This window comes from Sorex araneus, chromosome 3 (genome assembly GCF_027595985.1).
Source record: "Sorex araneus isolate mSorAra2 chromosome 3, mSorAra2.pri, whole genome shotgun sequence".
Classification (NCBI taxonomy): Eukaryota; Metazoa; Chordata; class Mammalia; order Eulipotyphla; family Soricidae; genus Sorex; species Sorex araneus.
In genome coordinates, this window is record NC_073304.1 from 92139195 (window position 1) to 92163135 (window position 23941).

Below are 23941 nucleotides of genomic sequence, written 5' to 3' on the forward strand. Positions count from 1 at the left end.
AATTAAATTGAATATAAATAAATGAATATACATTCAAAACCAAACTCACAGGAATAGTCAGCATGTAATAAAACTTCTGTATCTTTGCAACCAGAGGAGGAAGAATAATTGACAAAGTAGAATCTAAAAAGACAAACACACTAGCCCAACCGTGAACAACAGGGGAAAAAATGCACCATGTAGCACACCATTTTTCCCATCTGTTGTGTCTGGAGATAAACCTATTAGCCAGAATACACTGTGACTCTGGGAGCAGATGCACTCATGAAGTACCTGGGAGACTTATCAAAAGCAAAGGCCCAGGGCTTCACCTCCTAGTGTTGACTTACTGAGTAATTGAAGCCTACTGTTTGGGCTGGTGCTCCAAATATCCACATTCTTAGGCATTCAGGCCCTGAAGAATTGCTGATATAGTTCATGGTACAGTTTTCTGCCCCAGTACAGGAGGTAGGTCCTCGTCCTTTGCTTCATAAAACCATATGCATCATTTTACTTGCATTAAATAAAATTTTCAGTGCATTCATTTTGCTTGGTAAGTGGCATGTGACTATAGTACATAGTAATTACATGTTCCTGAAGACTACTTGGTAATTCGCACTTAATAAGACCAAAAATAATTACACTGTACTCCAATCTAGAAAACATAAATAATTGTAAATATATGGCACTCACCATGTAATTACTTTGCCACTTCACTCAACTCTCCATAAGATTGAGCAGTTACTGGGGAAGTAAAGAATCATAACAAAATATTTCCTATTTTGCCTGATAAACTAAAGCAACTCAACCGCAACATTTGGATTTTTCAGGCACATTTTCTTAGGTTTAGAATTTAAATCAGAGGAAATTGAGAAGAAAGAGCATTCCTTAATTCTTTGGAGGCTTTCTGATTTGACCTTTTACTTAGTAGTGCTAGACAATTTTCCTAAAATTCAAACAATTTTCAAACCCTTTAGGAATATGAATAACCCAACTGTCTAGGATGACCTTTCGAAGCCACTTTTAATTCTGTTCTCTGACCTAATAGAGAGTGATTAAATTTTAGATCTGAGACACATTCATAAGAAGGAAGAAGTTAGATATTCCCAACAAATGTGCCTGCTTACCAGCTAAACTTGGACTGGAGTAATAGCACAGTGGATAGGGCATTTGCCTTGCATGTGGCCGACCCGGGTTCGATTCCTCTGTCCCTCTCCGAGAGCCCAGCAACCTACTGAGAGTACACCGCCCACATGGCAGAGCCTGGCAAGCTACCTATGGTGTATTCATTATGCCAAAAACAGTAACAAATCTCACAATGAAGACATTACTGGTGCCTGATGGAGCAAATCAATGAACAATGGGCGATAGTGCATAGTGCTAGCTAAACTCAAGACTTCTTTTAATCCTAGTGGAATGAAATCCAGGAGCTTCCCCACACAACATAGGGTCCTGTTTCCTGACTTTATTCACACTTCTGCACGGACTTTTTAAAACAATCCATGTTTAGAGTATTATTTGGACAGAGAGAGCCTAAGACATCACCCATGATGTCAGAGATGGAGGAACCTAGATGGATTGTCATAATCATTTGTTGTAGTCTTGGTTTGACTTTGCTTTCACTTTTGTGTTTGTTTCCAGAAAACCTATTCCTCCAATAGAACAATTTTGAGATCCTGCTCATCTTTCCTACTATTACCCTCCCTCAGCAAAACCAACTCCACAGAAATCATGAACCAACTGTAGCACTGTCATCCTGTTGTTCATCGATTCGCTCGAGCGGGCACCCGCTCGAGTGGGCACCAGTAATGTTTCCATTGTGAGACTTGTTACTGTGTTTGGCTATCAAATACGCCACGGGTAGCTTGCCAGACTCACTGAGAGGGACAAAGGAATCGAACCCGGGTCAGCTGCATGCAAGGCAAACACCTTACCCACTGTACATATTCACTGTAATCTTTTAAAGGAATTGCTGGTAGGTGGAGATGAAAGAAAAAGAACCATGCATTCATTTATTAAACAAGTATTTATTTGAAGCCTATTGTGTGCTATATTGGTAATATAGCAATGAAATAACAGAATTAGCAAATCTATGATAAAGCTTATTTTGAAAATGTGAATTTATTCCAGTGATACTGCTATATTAAAGAATAATTTGAGCATAATACAAATTTCATGTTTTCTTATGCATGGTTTCTTCTATGAGAACTCCTCGAATGCAAAATACTGGATCAGTTAAACTGAGTCACATTAGAATATGCAAAAGGATATGTATGTACACTTAGAATACCCACCATCTATCTCAGTTTTCTGGGGTATTATGAGATTCATTAGTCCCTATAATTTCTCTAACCACTTTGAAAGTTGCAACCCTCCCACTGCCTATTTCCTCATGCAAATTTCAGGTCTTTTCAAGAAAAAGTGACATTGTAGAATTTATAAGTTTCTTGCTAATTGAACAAATGCAAAACTTGCTACAATTTTTGTTTTAATCTTGTTTTTTGATATGTAAATGACTAAAGTTTTGAGTGTCGAGTCCCCAATCCCATTTCCCCCCCAATATATGTGGTTTAGATTATGCAATTTTGTGTGTAACAGTGGTTTTTAAGAATTCATGTGCCACATAATAGAAGAACTATTGGTAAACAAACTACCAAACAAACATGGTAAGATTTAAATTAGAGGAAAGTACATTGAAAAAAATTAAATTTTGAACTGTGGTTGAGACTATCTGGATGGAAATGATGAGACATTGAATGGCCATGGAAATATCAAATATTTGAGCTGACCTTTGAATAGCAAGAAGCCAAGAAGGAGAGCCAGTTATGCAAAAATCTAGGGTAACAGCATTCCGCTTGAGGGGTTGGGAGGTTATGGTGATGAAGGTTTTGGGGGAAGGAAGTATGAGAAAAAATCCCAAAACAGGCTAAGCTTAGGGTATTATAGGGGCAAAGAGCATGTATCAGAGCAAAAAATAGAGAGGTGAGAATAGTAGCTGAGCTCCAAACCTCTTAGACATGGTGGGACATTGTTATGAATTTGAATTTTAAGTATTGTTAGAAGCCATCGGTGAACTTGTATTACTGAAAGAACCCCCACTGAGATCAACATGGAAAGTATCATGCTAAGTGAAATGAGTCAGAAAGAGAGAGACAGACATAGAAAGATTGCACTCATCTGTGGAATATAGAATAATAGACTATAAGACTAACACCAAGAATAGTAAAAATAAGTACCAGGAGGTTGTCATCATGGCTTGGAGGCTGTTCTCTCATTCTGGGCAACTCAGAGAAGGGAACACCAAGTAAAATGTGGTTGTTGGTCATGTGGGGGAAAGATGATGCGGGCCGAATATAGACTAGAGACAACACAATGGCCACTCAACACCTTTATTGCAAACCACAACACCTAATCAGAGAGAGAGAACAAAAGGGAATACCCTGCCATAGTGGCAGTGTGGGGTGGGGGGAGACGGGACTGGGGAGGGGGGGAGGGATGTTGGGTTTACTGGTGGTGGAGAATGGGCACTGGTGAAGGGATGGGTTATCAAACTTTGTAAGGGAGAAACATGAACACAAAAATGTATAAATCTGTAACTGTACCCTCACATTGACTCACTAATTAAAAATAAACTATTAATTAAAAAAAAGAACCCCCACTGAAAAAATCTACACCTCTTGTGCAAAGTCATATGAGCATTCAGAATTGAAGTCTTCTATCTTTTTTACATGAAAATGGACATATAAATGCAGCAATTGCGGGTATGTTCCTTCTTTTGAACCTTGGGGAAGAAGACAGAGACTGAAAAAATTTTCCTAATTGTCCAAAAACAAACTCTAGATTCATTTATTACTTTCTTAATCATTAGCATGTTGGGAAGAAGTCCCGTTCAACCAGCTTGGATTCAGTGTCCCATTTCACTACACTGTGAAAATGATGATAGAGTGAGCAGAAAATCATCTGGGCAACCAGAGATGTTTACAAGGTGTGTAAGGTAACCATCCTCACGGAGAGCAGCTACCTGGACCCAGATCCACTTACCCTGAAAAGTGTCAGCCGTCTGCAGATGCAATGGGCATCTCTATTCTCTGTTAACTGATATCTGACATCAGGCATGAAATTTTTTTGACAGTAGATGAGTAAATTACGAGGCCCAGTAATAAATCTCTGGAAGAAGTTGTAGGAGTGATCTTTTAACAGGATATATACTTGTTTTTGCTTTTTTTTTTTTAATCAAAGCCAATAATACAAAAACATAAATTTAACCTGATAATGACTAAATGCCACAGGGTAAACGACTCAGCCCCAAACAGCCATACTTGAGTCTGGCTCTGCATAGAATAGGAAAGGTGGGGCCTCCTGGATGCTGATTAGACACGTGCTCAGTATTCCTGGTAGAACACAACACAGTCTTCAGTGCATAACCTCCACCCTCAAGGGCCTAAGCTCTCCTCATGGCCGTCCTACACCCATGCCTCTATCAGCCTGTCTTCTCTTTCAGAAAGATCCTTCTTTCAAGAGCCAAGAAAGGGAAGGGGGAATGATGAGAAGCCAGATGGGCCTGTGATTCAGTGGTCAAACTTCAAGACTTCCTTCCCAATCCTGATCTTTGTCTTCAGCCTTTCCACTTTATGTTCAGTTCCCTTTGCTTCTTTTTTTTTTTTATAGGTTTAGCATTAGTTTACATTATTACAGAATTAGGGGGCTTGCTTCACTCCTCTCCATATAAGACTCAATTCACTCACCACCACTGTTTTTGTGTCATCTTACCACAACAGAGAACCTCTCCCTATTCCTTCTATCTTCACCCCTTTGCCTCCAGGAGCTACCGGTACTCACCAACTCTAGAAGTTAGTTTCATAGGACTTGCCAGTTCATTTTCTTTAGTAATTTCTACATTCCCCATATGGTGGGGTTTCATGCAGACATCATTCCACCACCACGCTCTCCACCAGAGTGTCCACTTCCCTTCAACAATATCCCCAAAGACCACTCCCATCCAACACTCACCCTGCAGCTCAGTTCTATAAACTAACTCTCTGGTTACCTTTGGTTATTTGTTGCTTCCTTACTACGTATCCTTTTAAAACATAAGTTCTATTTTGTAGAGTTTTTTAAAACAACTTAGAAAATTCTTTCTTTGCTGTTTAATGTCAAGTTTTTAAGTACTCCTTCTACCCATCTAGTTTGGGATTAATTTCTTTTTTCTGTTTGGTTTTGGGCCAAGCCCAGGGATGCTCAGGGGTTACTCATAGCTCTGCACTCAGGAACTACTCTTGGCAGTACTCAAGGGATTATATGGGATGCCAGATTAGCTGCATGAATGGCAAGCACCCTACTTGCTGTACAATCACTCCAACCCCCTAGTCCCCAATTTTTACAACATCATGGTCTGAGAGGATAGTGGGGAATATCTTGTTGATAAGTTGTGTAACTCTGCATATGGCCCTAGAGAAAGTCCCATGTGCACTAGAAAATAGCGTATACTAAACTTACACAGGATAAGGAGCCCTTCATATGTCTGTTCAATTCATTTCTTCCATTTCTACCTCTAAGACCAGTGTTTCCTTACTGATTTTTTGATTTGATGTAGTTTTTAAGTTGATATAGTAGTGAGAATGAGAGAGGAGTGACTTTAATTTTTAAAATGGCAGTGTATTATTCTGTTGAGAATATGTACCAAAGACTCCTTATTCAGTAATATGTTGATGGACCTTTAAGCTGATACCATGTTTTAGTTGGTTATTATAAATAATGCCATTGTGAACATAGAAATACAAATATTTCTTTGAATTTCTATTTTCATAGCTTTCCAAGTATTTGAGGACTAGGCAAGACTCATATGATTTCCTACTCCATTGACGAGACAGATTCTCTTCCTCATCATCCCACATCTGCACAATTTTCACTTCTTTAAGTATATCTTTATATCTTTCCAAAGTTATTATTATCATTGATAATTATTAAGCAGTATCACTAATTCAAAAAATATACATGTCAATATTGACTTTCTCTAGTTGACACATTAGGTTGGGTAGACATTAGGTTTACCCAAACCTAATCTATGCACAAGGAGTTCAACTCTGAATAAATCAGATACACGTCCTATTCTTCTGAATGTTCTCCTTGATGTACATCCCCTGGGTATTATATCACAAGGAGGACCCTGAGAATTTCCGCAGAGACTGCTGTGAAGCTTGTTAAACATTCTAATTTTAGGGGAACTCTAGACTTCTTGAAGAAACAGAGCTTCCAGGAATGGAGTCTTAGAATCCTTGTTTATATAATCTTCTCAGGGATACTGATATAAATAGAAATGTAAGAAGTTCTGTTCCAAAGATGTGTACTCTTACTACCCAGTGACAGTGCCATGATACTTTTGTGGGTGACAGCAGAGAGAAGAGCCCCATAGATGTGATAATTTGCATCCCAAAGTCACCAAATGACATGCCAGCCTTCTAAGAAAGAGGAAGTGAAGCACTGGGCTTTGTGGATATCACTAGGAAGGGCAGCAAGGAGAAGAGCATTCAGAGTGCCAGGAGAACAAGAAGGATCTAGAAAGGCTGAATTCTCTGTTACATCCCAGCCTGTAGCTGGTTTCTGTGTAGGTCTCCCCCATGAGCAGATGCAGCCTGTTGTCCGCTGCAGCCCCTCACAACGTTGACCCCATTTACCTGGCACACAGAGATTTAAGTTTGTGACACATAGACACAGACACACAGACACACACACACATACTGTAGCACTGTCATCCCATTGTTCATCGATTTGCTCTAGCAGGCAGCAACAAGTCCATTGTGAGACTTGTTGTTACTGTTTTTGGCATATCAAATACGCTACGGGTAGCTTGCCAGGCTCTGCTGTGCGGGCAGGATACTCTCAGTAGCTTGCCAGGCTCTCCAAGAGGGACGGAGGAATCAAACCTGGGTCAGCTGCATGCAAGGCAAACTCCCTACCCGCTGTGCTATTGCTTCAGTCCTCAAACACACACACACACACACACACACACACACACACACACAAAATTCTCTAGCCATCTAGTCTGTAACCTTCCTGAGGGCAGTTGCGGGACCCACATGTGATTCATTTTTGCATCCCCTACCCTGCCTGACTGCACTTACAAGGGGAATGCGCTGAATAAATATTTGTCCAAGAACAAATGAGTGTAAACCGCCCACGAAAATTGACGAGGTCAGAGCCTGGCCCAGCCTGATTTATTCAGCCCCTGACACAGCATCCCATGCAAATAGCCATTTAATACTCGTTTTTGATGATCATGAATGCAATAATATAAGCCTGCAAGGGATGACGGAGAGAAAGGCTTTTTATTGCGGGTATCTGTTGTTGTAAGCTGCTTCAAATCTCTGTTAGAAGTAGGCAGGGTATAAATAATAAATGAATGAGTGCAGAGGGCTTTAAACCCCTCGGGCTATGCCAGGCTTTCTTACCCCTTTCCTGCCCCCAGGGCAAAGCGGCCATCTGGGGTTGGAAGGAAAGAGAAGTTTTTCATTCATTCATTTGTTCATTCAACAAATATGCTTTAAAAGCCAAACCATCCTTCAAGAAATAACCTTGCCCCAGGGCTTTTTTCTTGGAAAGGGACTTCTTGAGGTCTCACTTAAGGCTATAATTCTTGATTCTGCTTAGAAATGTTGTGGAACTGATGAGGTAATATCAACAAAGTCCCACAAGCATCAGAGACCTGGTGAATGTGTGAAGAGCATTGGGTTTCCATTGTCTCTCTGTCTCTCTTAATATACCGGCACCAGGTGAAATTGCCTTAATGTTTTGTTTGGCATATGTTTATGTCAAGTCACATTTTCGCCTGACACCCAAATGCAACCTGATGTGACCTCACATAATATACTAGATGTGTCACCTTGTGGCAAACCCGGAGCAAATCTCACTTGATTTTAAATGCATCAAAATGGGAATTATATATGATCGGATTTACCTTTCCTAAGCATTTTGCTTCTAGTACTAGCTAAATTATACCAGCTGATTAAAACAGGCAATCAATGTTGGCTGTCGGAGGTGTCTTAACTTGCTATATATACTTTTGGTAAATATCACAACATTATTTTAATCTGTAAATCGGATTTGTCAGGTCTGATTCATTTAAATGGCTCACATGCCCCAAATTCTCTCTGACAGCCCTGATGTGGGAGCCTGTCCTCATCTTGAAGAGGTAATATTGCCTGGGGCTTTCTGCTAGCTTAATAGAGGTAAGAACACTGTGTAGCAAGAAATAAGAGAAAGACAAGCCACCTTTCCTGTAACAGGTTTCTGCAAGTATCTAATGCCTCAACCAAGTAGCATCTTTTCACAGAAATTGCAAGGGTATTGGCTAAACTATCACTGTCACTGTATCACTGTCATCCCATTGCTCATCCATTTGTTCGAGGGAGCACCAGTAACATCTCCATTGTAAGACTTGTTGTTACTGTTTTTGGCATATGGAATACACAGGTAGCTTGCCAGGCTCTGCTGTGGGGGCAGGATATCTCGGTAGCTTGTCGGGCTCTCCAAGAGGGGTGAAGGAATCGAACCCAGTTCAACTGCGTGCAAGGCAAATGCCTTACCTGCTGAAAAGCCAAAAACATGTTATTTTTATCAATAATGCTATCAAGATCTGGGGGCTGAGAGACAATACAGGCGGTAGGTCACTTGCCTTGCACACTGTTGACCAGAGTTTGATCCCGGCATCCCATATGGTCCCCAAGCATCACTAGGAATAATTCCTGAGTGAAGAACTACGTGTAATTTCCAGCATCACCGGGTGTGTTCCAAAACCAAAAACCAAAACAAAATCAAGATAAATAACAAACATTTATCATCAAGTTCTATATGACATACGCTGTGCTAAAAAATCAGTAAAAATGAATGAAACTTCTAAAGCCTTACAGGAAACATGAAAGGTAAATACTATTTTATATTTACAGAAACTCAAGAAAAGATTAGAAAACTGCTCTGGCTCCAATCCTCTTCTCTGCAGCCCTAATATCTGCTTCTAACATGGAGTTAGGATGATTAATTGTCTTTTGGAAGGAAGGATAAGTACAATGGGAACAGTTTGTTTTGTTCTCTCCCCCACCCAATATCACCCCAACCCAATATCCCAATGGTATCCCCCAAAATTTGTAATTCCCACTTTAGTTCAGTTATTAAGCATTTTAAATTAATCACTTTCTTTGTTTTATTTTTTAAAGGGGAGTGGTAACCATTCTTTAATATTTGTTGATTATAAAAATCACAAAAGGACTTGTAGAGTTGACTACATGTTATTTATCTTGTTTTCTTCAGATATGTTTATGCTGTGTCCTTTATTGAATGTACCAGCCACACATAATGGCCAAGAGAACCTAGAGTGTCTTGCAAACAATGGCAGAGGCGTCCATTTATTTAGAAAATACAGTGAGAATTATTGGGAAAAATTGCAAGAATTTGAAACCCAAAATCTTAGTATTTGTTTCCTTCCTACTTTAGGTCAACCTTGACTTACAGTTACCCTCACTGGGCCTTATCTACCAAATGGAAATATTTTTACTAACCTCCAAAATTGGCTGGGAAGGACAAACATGGCCAAATCTGTGAGAATTCTCTGTTTACTTATGAAATATTACAGGATGTCCAGAGAGATAATACATGGGTATGTAAGGAGTTTCCTTTGCATGTAAACAACACCAGTTTAATTTCTGGTACCATGTATGGTCCCTTAAGCAACACGAGGAGTGACCTCTGAGCACAGGCAGGCTCTGATACTGCCAAATGTGGATAACCACTCTTCTAAAGAAATACAGGTCAAGAAAATACAAGGTGGTCGTATTGTCCAAACATCTTGATGTGCAAAATTCTGTGCACTAGATTTTACTTGGAGAATGCAAACCACATTTAAGCCAATATCGCTATAAATTGGGGTTCTATGTGCACAGCCACCTGCAGGTACCAGCAGTTGGCCATAGTAACAGTGATTTATAGAATTAAATGCATTTTCTTCAAAAACAAATACTACAGAACAGATGCATCCAGCATTCAAAAGTCTACCTGCTTCCAACCCTATACCACCAATTTGTTTAAAAAATCTGATTTGCTGCTTGGTTTATACAATAAATGTATTTAAATGCAGGTGAACATCTCATAATGAAAGTGGATGGCGTTAATACAGACTCTGCCTGTGTTTATGTTCCCCACCTCTTTCCCTGGGGAGGTTGGATGTGGAAGTCTCCAATAACCTGGGGTTGAGGGCTGGAGGCAAAGGTGAGAGCAGAAATGATGGAAATTAGAGGGACGAATTAGGGAAAGAGGCGTTGGCATTCCCAGAGGAGGGACTGTGGGAGGATGCTCTCTCCTCTGTTTCCCTCTTTTGTGGTTGGAGGAACCTCAAAACTCAGGGAAAGAGCTGTGTAAAAGAGGGACGGGGTGACCTGGAGACAACAAGGGCCCTGGGGATGGGATCCCTCTGCCAGGCTTCTCCACTTGCCATCCCTCTATTCCTGGACTGTCCACCAATACTTCTTCCATCCTTGCAACCAAATGTTTCTCATCTGCTTTTCCTTCTCTCCACCTTACATCTTTCCAGACTTAATAGTCCCCCCTCACCGTCCCCCCCCACACACTGAGAGCCCTGTCTACGGGAAAGTAAAATAAACTAGCAAAAAACTGCCCATCTGATTTTGAGAAACCCTCTGTTCTTCGAAGTGGAAGCTACAGCATGGAAAAGGAAAACAGACAGGTGGGTAGTATTTAAAAAAAAAAACTGTCTTCAGTGCTTTGGGACTGGCTTGGTAAACTTTTTATATCAATATTTTATGTAATTATTGTAGACTTTGCAGGTCATCTGGTCTTCGTCAGAACTAATGTATTCTGTCATTGCAAATAGCCGTAGAGAAGGGGGTGGCTGTGCTCCCGAGAAACTCTATTTACAGAAGTGGACCCTGCCTCAGCCTTGACTAACCACAACTCGGGGCAATGGAAGTGGCTTCTATTTTTCTGTATTAAATAAAAAAATGAGAAAGTTCTTTGACTTGTGAAATGGCAACAGGCCCAAGGCTCCTCCCCTGTCCCCATTGGCTCTGGCAGGGTAGCTCACTCCTATAGCTGAGTGAAGCTGTGTTTGACAATTTAGATTTATCTGAAACCCAGACTGAGTTTGGGGTGGCGTGTGCACCTCTGTTTCCAATGAAAAGCCCTGGAGGAAGGTAGCTGGAGACCTAGCTTATGAAGAAACTGCCCCACCCCTGTACCAAAAGAAAGGGCTGACGGGGCATCTACTGCCCCCGCCCCCTGCCATGCTGCTCCCCAACTCACTCTCAATGCCCTTAATTAATAAGAGTTGGTTTGCTCCTAAGGAAAGAAATATGATTAAGTCTTTTTTCTAACTCTACAAAATCTCCTTCCACTCTCCCCTACATCTCGGGACTTCTGGAGTCCTTGGATCCCCTTGATGAGGTAGGCCAGACCTGACTTCCCCAGGACAGTCCTTCAGAGAGGATGCTGGACTTGGATGAGACTCCAGCAAGGAAGACTGAAGGCAGAATTAGAGCAGCTCTTTGGCTTTCAGTCGTCAGCATGTGTCTCCTTCTTCCCACCAAACTTCAAGGAAAAGTCGAGTTGTTTTGTTTTGTTTCTTTTATTAACCTTTTAGCCACTTCCTGCAAATTTCTCTTTCTGAAAGCTGCCCTTTAAGCTTGGTAGCAGTTGTTATTAGGGAAGAAGCTTAGCATGTGCCCCAGAACAGTGCAATCTGAAACCACACATCTCACACTAGATTCGGCAGAGAGCTTCCCTCGAAGGCAATTGCAAGTATGGTGTGAAGCGCAACATCTGGACATTGTCTGAAAGGCAGCGGCTGTGTTGGGGTTCTGTCTGTGCAAGCCCGTCCCTGGAAGGATTGAGAAAGTGGGAACAGGGGCCTAAAACGCTGTTGCAATTAGACAGCACAGCATTTCCTAGAGTCTGCTCCTCAGCCATGTGCAGAAAACCAAAGAGGGGGTCGTTAGCCATGAATTAGAAGTGACAGTTCACTATAGGAGGCAATTTGGCAATGAAGAGAGATAGTCGCAATTCTTGTAGGGAAAGAGAGTATGGAGAATATGGTATCTTGTGGGTATATGACAGGATGTTGCCTGTCTTGTGTCCTCTGATAGGTGGGACAGGCCTCCTCTGGAAGGAATCTGGCCTCAAAAGTGCCAAAGGACAGAGATTCTGTAGGACAGGTTTCACCGGAGTGCACAGGCTCAGAATCAGTCACCTCTGTACAGGCATTTTTCAGGGCATATGTGTGGCCATGGCAACAGAGACAGAGGTGAGGGAGCACGTACAAGCCTGAGCTTTGTATGCCACTCTTTATTTGCTTCCCTCCATCTTTATGGAACCCTCCTGACTCAGGGATGGTGAAAATTCAGGTTTTTATAGTAAAGGAATAAACAAAATCAAATCCTTGGTGTCTGCAGAATTGAGTTTATAAGAGGAGATAGTAGGAAGGTTAAAAGGGTGTAGCAACCAATGGACACTGGTATATGGGGATAGTTGTGTTGTGGTAACATATGTTTGAAAAGATTGAAACCCCTTCAGTTCCCTCAGCATAGACACAGTCTTACAGATCCATGCCACCTCAATTAAAAAGAAGTTGTACCTTTGTAGATATAGTTAACATGAGGTCATCCTGGGGTAGTGTGTGCTAGTAATCCCTCCATTAAGGAATTCCATCTCTCTCTGCCTCTCATTCCCTCTCTCTGTCTCCCACCCCTCTCTCTCACTCCCCCCACTCTTTCACATACACACACAATGCCATGAGACAGAGGTCAGGATGATTAAGATGCCTGCCACTAGGAAAGGACAGGAAAGGACAGGACAAGACTTCCCAGAATCTCAGTGGCCACATGTCCCTGAACCCTCTGAATTTCAGACTTTGAGCATCCAGAACATTTCTGCTTTCTTTGGCCACCCAACTGGGAGTTCCGTGGCAGTATCCCTTGGAGACTAAAATAGGGTCATTCATAACCTGACTGGGGCTGGAAGCAGTGAAGGTTCTATTGGACAGAATGGTTGAGAGATCCTTCACTCATGTGGCAGATGCCGCCATTGAAATTATAGAAGTTTGAGTCACAGTGCACTTGCTGGTTTTCCTGAAAGGATAGTAATCACAGGATAGTTGAAATCTGGTAACCAGATTTTTATCTATCACATCCTCCAGGAGACCCAGGTGCTCTCAAAAAGTGATGCAGAGGCACTTCCTTTTAGCAAGAAATTATTCCTATATCTAGTCTAGCCTCAGATAGATGGAACTAAATGAAAATGTGATAACCAGGAAGAGTGGTTCATTCTTGTGGACAGTCAAATACAGAAGATAACAAAGAGTAGAAGCAAATCTTGTTGAGAGAGATAGAGAGGAGCCATAGTCAGCATGTCCAGGACTAATAGAGTAAGTCACTCTGGGCTTAGAGGGCCATGTGTCACTGGGCACAAAATCCAGGACCTCATACATCCAAGGCATGCTCTCTACCACTTGCATGCAGCTGACCTTACTTTGATCCCCAATATACAATACCAACAGGAGTGATTCCCCTAAGCACAATCAGAAATAGCTCCTGAATACTTCTGAGTACAACCCAACACTCCATCCCCAGGTAATAATAATTTTCATATATAGTAAACCGCAGCTGATTTTGAGGAAAAAACATGTACAAAAAGAATTCAACTATCTCATCTGAACATACTTGGAGCCAATTTTAGCCTGTTCCTATGACTCCTATCTCCTTGTTACCCTTCCTCATAATTCCAGCTGTATTTGCAGTGGGAGAACAGAACCTAAGGTAGCAGTCGTTTAGGACTCACACAGCACAGAGCAATTGTGTTTCTTCACAGTATAGTAGTCATGCTTGAACAATCTTGCTGCAGTAACTTCCTGGGTGTGGGTGAGAGGCAGATCCATTTTCTTCAGTGTCAATTTGAGCTCTAAGTGTGGCCAGTTTTTCAGTGATCATGGAGTGAGTTTCTGTGGTTAGTCATTTAACTGTATGGTAATTGCAAACTAAATAGTGTTTGCCACAAGACCCTTGCATAGGAGATGGAGACTATGTCAAATTACATCCTATGAAAATTACATAAATAAAAATTTGCATTTTGAAGGGCCCTTCATAAAAATTTTGAAAAGATTGCAGATTTTTAAAATCTGTATTATATAGTAGCTCCATAACTGACAAATTATAGCTATATCCTATCATACTATATATACTACAGTTATTCATCGTAACTCACTGTCACTGTATCACTGTCATCCCACTGCTCATCGATTTGCTCGAGCGGGCACCAGTAATGTCTCCATTGTGAAACTTGTTACTGTTAACTACACACACACACACACACACACACACACACACACACACACATATATAGTATTGCTTGGCTTATTATAAAAAGTAATAATGTTAACAATCACATTAGTTTTTTTCTTATCAGATTAATGACAAAATACTATAATGATTATAACCTTCCAGAATGGATTCCCTGGTAAAACAGAAAAAGCGAAGTCTGAGAACAGATCATTGAAGAATTGGTTTTCCCTTAGTTTCTTCCTAGGAGTAGCAGAAGTATTCTCATCTCTAATAAGTGTCCGTGTTTCTAACCTGATACAAAATTTCAGATGCAGTTGGGGCCCGTGCTCGGCTCCGGCCGGCCGGGTTTTCGGCCCCGGCGCCCATGCCCCTGCAGAGCCGGTGGATGTGGAACGAGCGGGAACCACAGACAGCTTTAGGAATTGGGGTTCCAGCAAGTGCTTGCACCCATGTATGGAGACTGTGAACTAAGCTTTTGCCCCACGCCGGCTAACGGAGGAAATAACCTTCCTTCTTGGTCTCTCTCCCCTCCGGGAGAAGGCGTGGTGTCCGACATTTTGTGGGTCCGTTGAGAAGGTATGAACTTTGGCGCGGAAAAAAAAAAAAAAATGTGTGCTTTGAACTTGAAACAGCCGCGGGATACAGGGCCAGCCTCAGTTGGGGCTGCGCGGCCGCGGTAGCGGCCGCGCGACATTTTATCTCTTCATTCACATCAATGGAAAACTTATTATCAAATATTTCCCTATTAATAGAGCTGTATTCTTAGGGGATAAATTCCAACAAGAATAGTGAGTCTGTTTTGAAACTCTAAGAACAATAGTGAGTTATGTGTTGAAATCTGGAATGTAATCAAGGTAAAGAGAAAAGGAAGTGAAATTATCACTCACCTATGGGGTGGGTTGGGGGGTGAGGGGTGGTCTGTATACTGTTTTTTCTTTTGTTTGTTTGTCTGTTTTGTTTTTGCTTTTGTTTTTGTTTATATTGGTGGTGGAATATGGGCACTGGTTAAGGGATGGGTGTTTGAGCATTGTATAACTGAGATATAAGCCTGAGAAGTTTGTAACTTTCCACTTGCTGATTCAATAAAATTAAAAAAAAATTCAGATGCATTCATAACTCTTTTTTCCATGATTAATCAAAAAAACTACACTTTCAATATAAATAGTTATATGAAAAATTAATTTAAGCTCTGGGGTTTGGATAATTGTCTAGAAAGATTTTCCTTTTGAAATAATAAGATAGCACTGTAGCACTGTCGTCCGGTTGTTCATCGATTTGCTCGAGTGGGCAGCAGTAACGTCTCCATTATGAGACTTGTCGTTACTGTTTTTGGCATATTGAATACGCCATGGGTAGCTTGCCAGGTTCTGCCATGTGGGAGGGATGCTCTTGATAGGTTGTTGGGCTCTCCAAGAGGGACAGAGGAATAAAACTCGGGTCAACCGTGTGCAAGACAAATGCCCTAACTGCTGTGCTGTCGCTCCAGTCTGAAATAATAAGATAGAAAGGGGGGGAAAAGATGGGAAGAAAATATTCAGGGAGAAATGGCATCACAGTTGATAAGGCCTGAGGGAATTTAAATTCATTGGTGTGTAGAAACATAGTTCTCCATAGCCTCAGCATGAGCTCAGGTGCCACTGAGTCTCACCAACTTGGAAGAATAATATTTGTTCTCTGCAAAGTTAAAATCACATTTCATAGGACTTGTCCCATGCTCATGAGATACAAACATATTTCTTGTTTTGAATGTAGAAAATTCACTTTTTCACCCTGATCCTGTTTTTTATTTTTGCTGTTGATAAGGCAATATTTATTCTGAAAATACTTTCCCGTTTTTGTAGTTGATAGACCCAATATACTACTAACATCTAAGATATTTCTGGGTGCTTCTCAGGGACCATAGGTCTGATGGAAGTAAGTGGTTAATTATAATCATCAGATCATTGATAAAATTCATGTTTTAAATGAGCCGTTATTTGTACCTGTCAGACACTGACACTATTCTAAGCCCAATACTTAAAGATAAGTACTTCCTGGGCCAGAGAAAGAATGGGATTTAAGGCACTTGTCTTGCATGTAACCAACCCTTTTATTCCAAAGATTGCATACTGTCTCCTGAGCCATATGCAATCTTGAAGTTACTCCTGAACAAGGAATGGGGAGTAAGCCCTGAGCACAGATGGGTGTTGACAAAACAAAACAAGTTGTAAACTTTTGGCATAAAATGTCCATTTAATGTTTTTGAATGAGTAGCAGTGCCTGCTTCTGAGATTCTGAGAGGGTACTTTGCAGAAGTTTGTGGGAATTAACTGGTTCTATAACAACAACAACAACAACAACAAAATCCTCGGATAACTTTTAAAAATCATCACAGTATCACTGTCTCACTGTCATCATGTAGTTCATCGATTTGCTTGCTGTGGGGGAGGAGGTTCTCCAGTAATGTCTCCATTCGTCCCTGTCAGGTTCAGGGTCAGAGGAATGAGGGCCATTATTGTTACTGTTTTGGGCATATCGAATATGCCATGGGTAGCTTGCCAGTCTCTGCCATGCGAGATTCTGCATCGCTCTCTTTCAGGAGCTTTGTTTTATAGTCTCTGGATCTTGGCCATTGATAAGATTACATGGCGCTGGGGGCAGTTTGTGGGTGTGACTGCCAAGCTACTAGAAAATGTGGGATCTGGGTGAAGGAGGCCCAGTCCTGATCCAAGCTGGCTGGGAAATCTCAGCCGGGCATCCCGCATACCTAGGTTCCTCTGTCAGTTCTTTCATGGGTGAGGCCTGTCCGAGCATGTGGAGAGTGGCCTTGAGCATGCCTATCCCTGGGTTCTGGAGGTTTTTAGCTGCTAGGGCTCTGCTTGGGGTGGGGAGGGAAACTCAACCCGCCCCTCTCCGAGGGGGCTCCGGTGAAGACAGCCTGGCATAGGGGCAGGAGATTCTGCAAAATCATAGACAAAATAAAGGCTTTTTTTTCTTATTTCAGGGTTGAAACTGTGGTTCAAATCATAGAATACATGTCTGTCGTTCTTAAAGCCCTCAAAATCCTCATATCTGCAGACCCGCCTATTCCTCACCCCCAGCACAACCAGAGGTGGCCCTGGCGACCCTTAAGTACTAAAGTGCCCAGGCACCAAACCACCAGCCCTCTTTGATATTTCCTGACAGATCATCAATAAAAGTGACCCCAAAACAGTTGGGTATGACACCGACTAAGAAAATCACTTATTTCGAGTGAACTCTAAGTCTATAATATTATTTGCTGAAAATATTAAAAGGGCATTCTACTAGGAATCATATACCTCTATCTCTTTCACTCTAAAACCAGGAAACCCTTTGTTTAGAAGCATCTCAAGGGGTATATATTCTTTGAAATGCATTCAGGTAACACTGCCTTTATGAGCTTTGTAGAGAAACGTTATAGCAGTGGCAGTTGGTACTGGCCCATAGTAAAACTACATCAATCTATAGTAGTATGAAAGACACAGTACAATGTAATATTTTGCCAGGCTGATTATTTTTTATTTAAGCATCTTCCTTGTTTTGAAATTTTGTACTTTCTATCTGCTTGATGTTATAATTTCCCTTTTCAATGAAATGATGATGGTGTGAAAGATGATCCTTTGTGAAATATTTTTGCATATGTTTTGAACAATAAGTTGGTATCTTTATACCATTTATTTTTATTTTTTTGCTTTTTGGGTCACACTTGTTGATGCACAGGGGTTAATCCTGGCTTTGTACTCAGGAATTACCCCTGGCAGTGCTTAAGGGACCATATGGGATGCTGGGAATCGAACCCAGGTAGGCCGCGTGCAAGGCAAACATCCTACCTGCTGTGCTATCACTCTAGCCCCAACCATTGATTTTGTTATAGATTCATTGTATTATTCCATTGGATACTTAGATATCATCTAGTTCAAACTTAGTAATTACAGATGAAAAAAAGTGAGGTCCCAAGGCTGATACAAAGAAATGATAATTTGTTTATTATCCTTTAAATAAACACTATGCACATTAGAATTGGTCATTCCACACTCAGGGGCTTTTGGGCACATATTTTGGCTTTTCAATGCTTCTTATAGCATCAGAAATAACAGAAAGTTAAAAGATTTGTGTTTTCACTAGTAAAGCATGGAATGTTCTGTGAATTGGTGGAAAATGAGAGCCAGCAGGATGCCATGTGTCCATTTCAGCATTTTGGTTCTAGGCAAATCCAAGACAATCATGATGGATTATGATTAATTGTATTTACTTACACAGCTCTTCTTGTGTATATTTCTATCTGAATGAAGAAGGGGCAAAATTAAGCAAACACCTGGGAATCATTCAAGATCACAGCAGAAAAATTTCCATTAACCTTCCAAATCACCCCATTTATAAAATAATCCTAAAGTTAGTTCATCTCACTTCATGAAAGCTTTTTCTTCTAGAATAAAGGAGATTTTTGATTTTGAGCAACCCCCAATCCCCAAAGTTCTCCCAGTTATAAATTGCAAGGATTATATAGGTTCCCTAAGATTAATTAATATGAAACATTAGAATGTATATTGCTTAATTTTTTTTCTTTTTGTGTGATTTATAGATTACCAAGCAAAATAATGCTTAAGCTAGGTCAGATGTCTTTTTAAATCAGAAAGAAGAAAAAACATTTTCAAATAATAGTTGCACTTATGTATTAAATACTAATTTTAGTTCATATAAGTAAATATATTTTTATTGCATTTGTATTTAGGGATGAGATAACATCTTCATACACCTCTTCACCCAAGACTCCACTGCTTGATCCAAAAGAAGATCATTGTTCATATTTTTCTAAATCTGTATTTATCAAAATCACTACCTAATTGTTGTTGCTTGGAAAGTTATTGAAAGAAAATATTTGGGAGCCCTTTAAAGATGCAGATTCAGTATCACTAGCTGGCACTCAGGAACCTACATTTTAAACAAACTTCGAAAAGGGTTTTCATGCACACTCGCATATAAAAATCACTTCCCCTAAGATATAAATCATTGTGCCAGGGCCATGGTATCTTCAGATGCCTAGACAATAAATAGTAGAGGCGGACTGAAGATAAGATCCCAGTACAAGAGGATTAATTTAACTAGGGTTCATGTAGTTACTCTCACTTGACTCTAGCTGATAGCAAGGAATTAGTTGCTTCTCTTTTTTACCCTTTGTCTTCTAAAAAGTCAACAAACTTGCCAGTGGAGAAGGCTGATCTCAAAGAAGTTTCCAAGTTATGTGTATTAGTGTGGTGAGGAAGGACATAGAATAAAAATAAAAGATTGCAAACTCATTGAGGAAGTACTCTCCTCAGTTTTCTTCTGCAAAAAAAAAAAATAAGGTGAGCACAGTTATAAACTATCCAGAAGAATTCAGATTTCTCAAAAGAAGTATATTTCCAACTAAGATAAAAAACAGTACGTACGTGATCATTAAAACAACTCAAAACAAAGCTATTCAATTTAAATAAATAGAATTTTGACATGCTACCATATCTAGCTATTTTTTGTTTTCCATTTTTGCAGTTCACTGTGTTCTCAAATGTTTGTCTTTGTTCCCTTTAAAAAAAAATCCAGTTCACTATTATATACAAAGCACTGCTTCAGCCCTAAGGCTAAGAATGTTCTAGGTGAACTAATCAATCAATTTTTGCCCATTAATAAATAGCTTTAAAATTTTTTAAAAAATTCTAACCTTTTGATGGATTTGGTAGCTGTTTTCTAAATACCTTTTGGTTTTTAAATGCAAAACTCTATGAGGATCAGTCTTACACCTTAAGGGGAGGAAAAGCTCCCAGGTCCTGGGAAATTGCATGACATTTAGAAGGAATTTTTCAAATGCTGGTGTATTGATCAACCATAGCATCACTTGGTGGTAATGGTGTTATTTTTAATTAAGTTTTTCTAGCCCTAGTTGAGAGCTACACACATTGCAAATGTGAAATAAACGCTTCTGCAAAGCAAGCTAGAGAGGAGACAGGCTGTTTTGTTTAACTGATCAACTAATTCAGCAATAGTTGTAGCCCAGGTTGTTGAAAATACCTTCCTTCAATTTTCAGATTCTTAAGCTTACATAATTGATGCAGTAACTCATTTATTTTTATAGATGTGAAACTTCAAATTCCTTATGTCCAGGTTCTAGGTGTAATATGATTCAAACTGCAAGTAATGTGTGCTCTTCCAGCCCAGTGGGTAAATTAGAGGAATTCATGGAGAAAAAATGAGATACAGTGTTGCGTTGCCTGAAACACTATGTATCTGCACAAGGAAAAAAAAAATTCTTATTTGTAAAGAGAGATAAAACAGGATACAACAGACTAGAAATCTTCAAGTTATTGAAAGATTAAAAAAGAAGAAGAAAAAATAACAGCAACCTCTCTAAAGACTAGCCTGCCACAGATTTTTATTCAAGCCTGTCTGAGGATGTTTTTCCTAAATTGAACATATATTCCTAACTTAAAAGAGAAATACTAAGTACAAGTTAGAATTCAACTCTGCCTCAATTATTCTATTACTTCAAGTAAGAGGTACATTAAATTTAATTTGAAAATGGAAAGCAAATATATTAAATGAGTGTGCTTACCACAGCTGTGCTCAATAAGTGTCTGGTAGCCAAGGTCACTAGTAATAGAAAATTAATCCATCTCTTCTTTCTTACCCTTTTTTCTTTCAGATTTTGGACCACGTAAACCAAACTTCTCCAAGGTAAGGAAAATGATATGTTTCTAGAGCTTTTTGAAAAATACAACATGATTATTTTTGACTTCAGGTACACTTTTGTTTGTTTGTTTTGGGTTACAATAGTATTACTGTTTATGGCTTTGCTGTACACCAACCGGCAAAGTCCACAGACCCTCCTTCACTACTTGGTTATATGTTGTAAAATCCGAGGTCAGGGAATTGTCATTGGTCCTCATGCTATTCGCTTGTTTTGCTTCTTTAGAGACTTCAGAGGCGTGAACTCCATCATGAGTATAACATTCAAATGGTGCTTGTGGTGGCCAGAATTGTTTTTACTGCTTTTGTTACTGGTTGTATGCTCAGAGCTTCCATGAATATGACTTTATGACCTAAGGGTTGGATTGGTAAGGAGGAGGGGTAACTCTTGCTTGCTTGATTATTCTTCTTTTGAGACAGCAGACTCGGTCTGTAATGTTCTAAGACAGAAGGTTTCTTTGTGAGCAGCTGTGGGGGCTTGCACCTTGACTAAAGCCTACTTTAGAAGAATTAAAAAGCAGGGTATCCCCCTCAGCACTAGCTCGTCAGCTCCAATGAGGCCCTCCTGTTCAGATCTAGTGGACAGCATTAGCCAAGTTGCTTAGCTTTCCAGAAGGATGTCAAAATCAGCAACTGAGGATGCGTTAATCTTATTAACGAATACAATAAGAACCCTTTCTATTTCATTAGAAAATCATGATGCATTTGATGTGCACCATCTGGTTTGTGAATGCAGGAATAAGTTTTTCAAAAGGGCACACTTCCAAGTTCTATGTTTCATATGCTTCAGAAGGAAAAACCCATAAGCAGCTCTATTTTTAATGAGAGCAATGTTAGAGCTAATGATTGGAGTGAGTTTCCAGTATGCGCCTGTTCTAAACTACATGCATTTGCAGTGCATTTGGCAGACTTGTCCTGTATAGAGGTTGGGCTTCCAATTGAGAAATTTCTAAATTCTCATGTGTTAATTGGAAAATAGGGAGAGGCATCACTGTAGTAGAGCAGCTGTTTTCTTAGTTATTAATTATGGTTTGTCCAGCATAGAGACTTGTATTTTTAAATTATCTCCTGTTATTTGTTGTTACTTTTAAAAACTGAGGCTTTCCAAATATAAAAATGTGAAACTTTATGCTATATTATTTTATGCTTTTAAAAATTTTCTGACTGATCCAATTGCTGTTTTAAGCAATAAGTAGAAACAAATCAGAGGTGAAAATTAGATGGGTTACTGGTACGCTCTGTTGAGTCTCTAAATATTTTTCAAATTTAAGTAAAAATAGAGTCTGAAGGGTAGCTATTTCACTATATAATATAGCTCTATACCCACAGGTCTATGGATCAGAAAGGTTGCTTTTGTGGAATGGTTCCTTCAGCTTCCTACTTAGTTTTTAAAGTCCTACACAATAACAAACGTGATTTGTGAGGCAGGATGATGCTCTCCTTAACCTCTCAGTAATTGGAGAGATCTTCAGTATGTATTTCTCAAGTCTGGCTCACACTGATGAAGGAAGCATAATTACATTACAGGCAATCTCGTCTAAGGTAATTACAATTGTCGCCATCAATCCAATTAAAAAGGATAACCAACCCTAAGGAGTCAGAGACAGAAAGCTTTCAAACTAAGTCCAGGCTTTAGGATAAGGGCGTGATTGAGGATTTTGAGACATTTGATGTGCCAAAATGCTGTTGTTTATAAGAATAGATAACAATGTTGTGAGAGAGGGGTAGTGAAAGAGATTGAAATGTTGGTTGCATGTTTGGTTTGGTTTGGTTCATTAACTGATGAATTTGCTTTTAAGCACAAAAATCACTCTAGAAACCGAGGCTTCAGACCACACAAGATCTTTATGGAAAGATTAGCACAGCATCACAACATCATAATGGTCCACTGGACCCATCTGGCATATCATCCTAAATAGCCCTCCATCCCATTATTCCTTTGGAGACCTTCTGTCTAAATCCACTTAAAGACACAGTGCATGAGTTCCTGAAATCCATCATGGTCTTTTCACCCAGTGAATAATGTTGGATTGAGTAGTGCCTTCCTGAAAGTTCTTGTATTGGTTTATATGAAGTCAGCATGGAGAGCAATATGGAGAATCACAACCAATTACAGAGGCATAATGACAAGTAAATTTGATGCAGTTCTCAAAGACATAACCTGTGTTAATATAGTCCCTGCTGGTTCCTATAAGCCTTAGATACAGAACTCAAGGGAATAAGAAATGAGAATGGTGTCATGCACCATAACTAATATGTAGAAAGGAACTGAAAGAGATTATATATGGCTGCATGAATAAAGTACCAGGTAGAAAATCAAGTGTTTTCTTTTAAAGTTGTTCATAAATGAACGAGTAGAAGATAAATGCTTAAGACAGTGGATGGCGGGGGATAATTTGCTCTCTCTAATCAATGATGGTTAGTCCATGTTCTTTCAGTATTTTACATTGTGAGATAGGTCTTGACTAAACAAGCTAAGGTGAGTCTCAGCTTTCTCAACTGTGAAAACAACTTATTAGTGTTTGTCATCCCAACCTCAGATGAAATAATAAATGTAGAAAAGTCCTTAATAAGATATAAAACTCCATACAAATGTGAGAGCTTACAAATGTTTGTTTTTAGTAATTCCACTTCTCACTCAGATCATTTCCCTCTGTCATTCTCTAGTCCTTGCCATTTCAACAACTCATCTTCACAACTCTCCCTTCATTCCTTTCATTTTCCTGCACTTTCTGATTCTTTTTGAGTGTTTAGGAAACCTAAAGGCTGAAGCCATGTTGCTTACTTCTTTATTTTTCCTAATGTTTTGTTAATTCTCTGGCTCCCTGAGATAGGATGGTATGGAAACATTGCACAAGTTTGGTCTTGAATTTTCCCTCCACCACTACCGTATGTGGCTCAGCTGA

The 23941-nt window shown here is 39.8% G+C and overlaps 1 protein-coding gene across 2 annotated transcripts in view; it reads left to right on the forward strand.

The window, feature by feature from the left end:
- SEMA6D (semaphorin 6D) overlaps positions 1 to 23941 on the forward strand; it is a 681608-nt gene that overhangs the window by 459828 nt on the left and 197839 nt on the right. For both annotated transcript variants that reach the window (XM_055131630.1, XM_055131629.1), the window contains one exon: positions 20992 to 21023. The gene's annotated coding sequence lies outside the window, so the exon portion shown is untranslated. The remainder of the gene's footprint in view (positions 1 to 20991; positions 21024 to 23941) is intronic.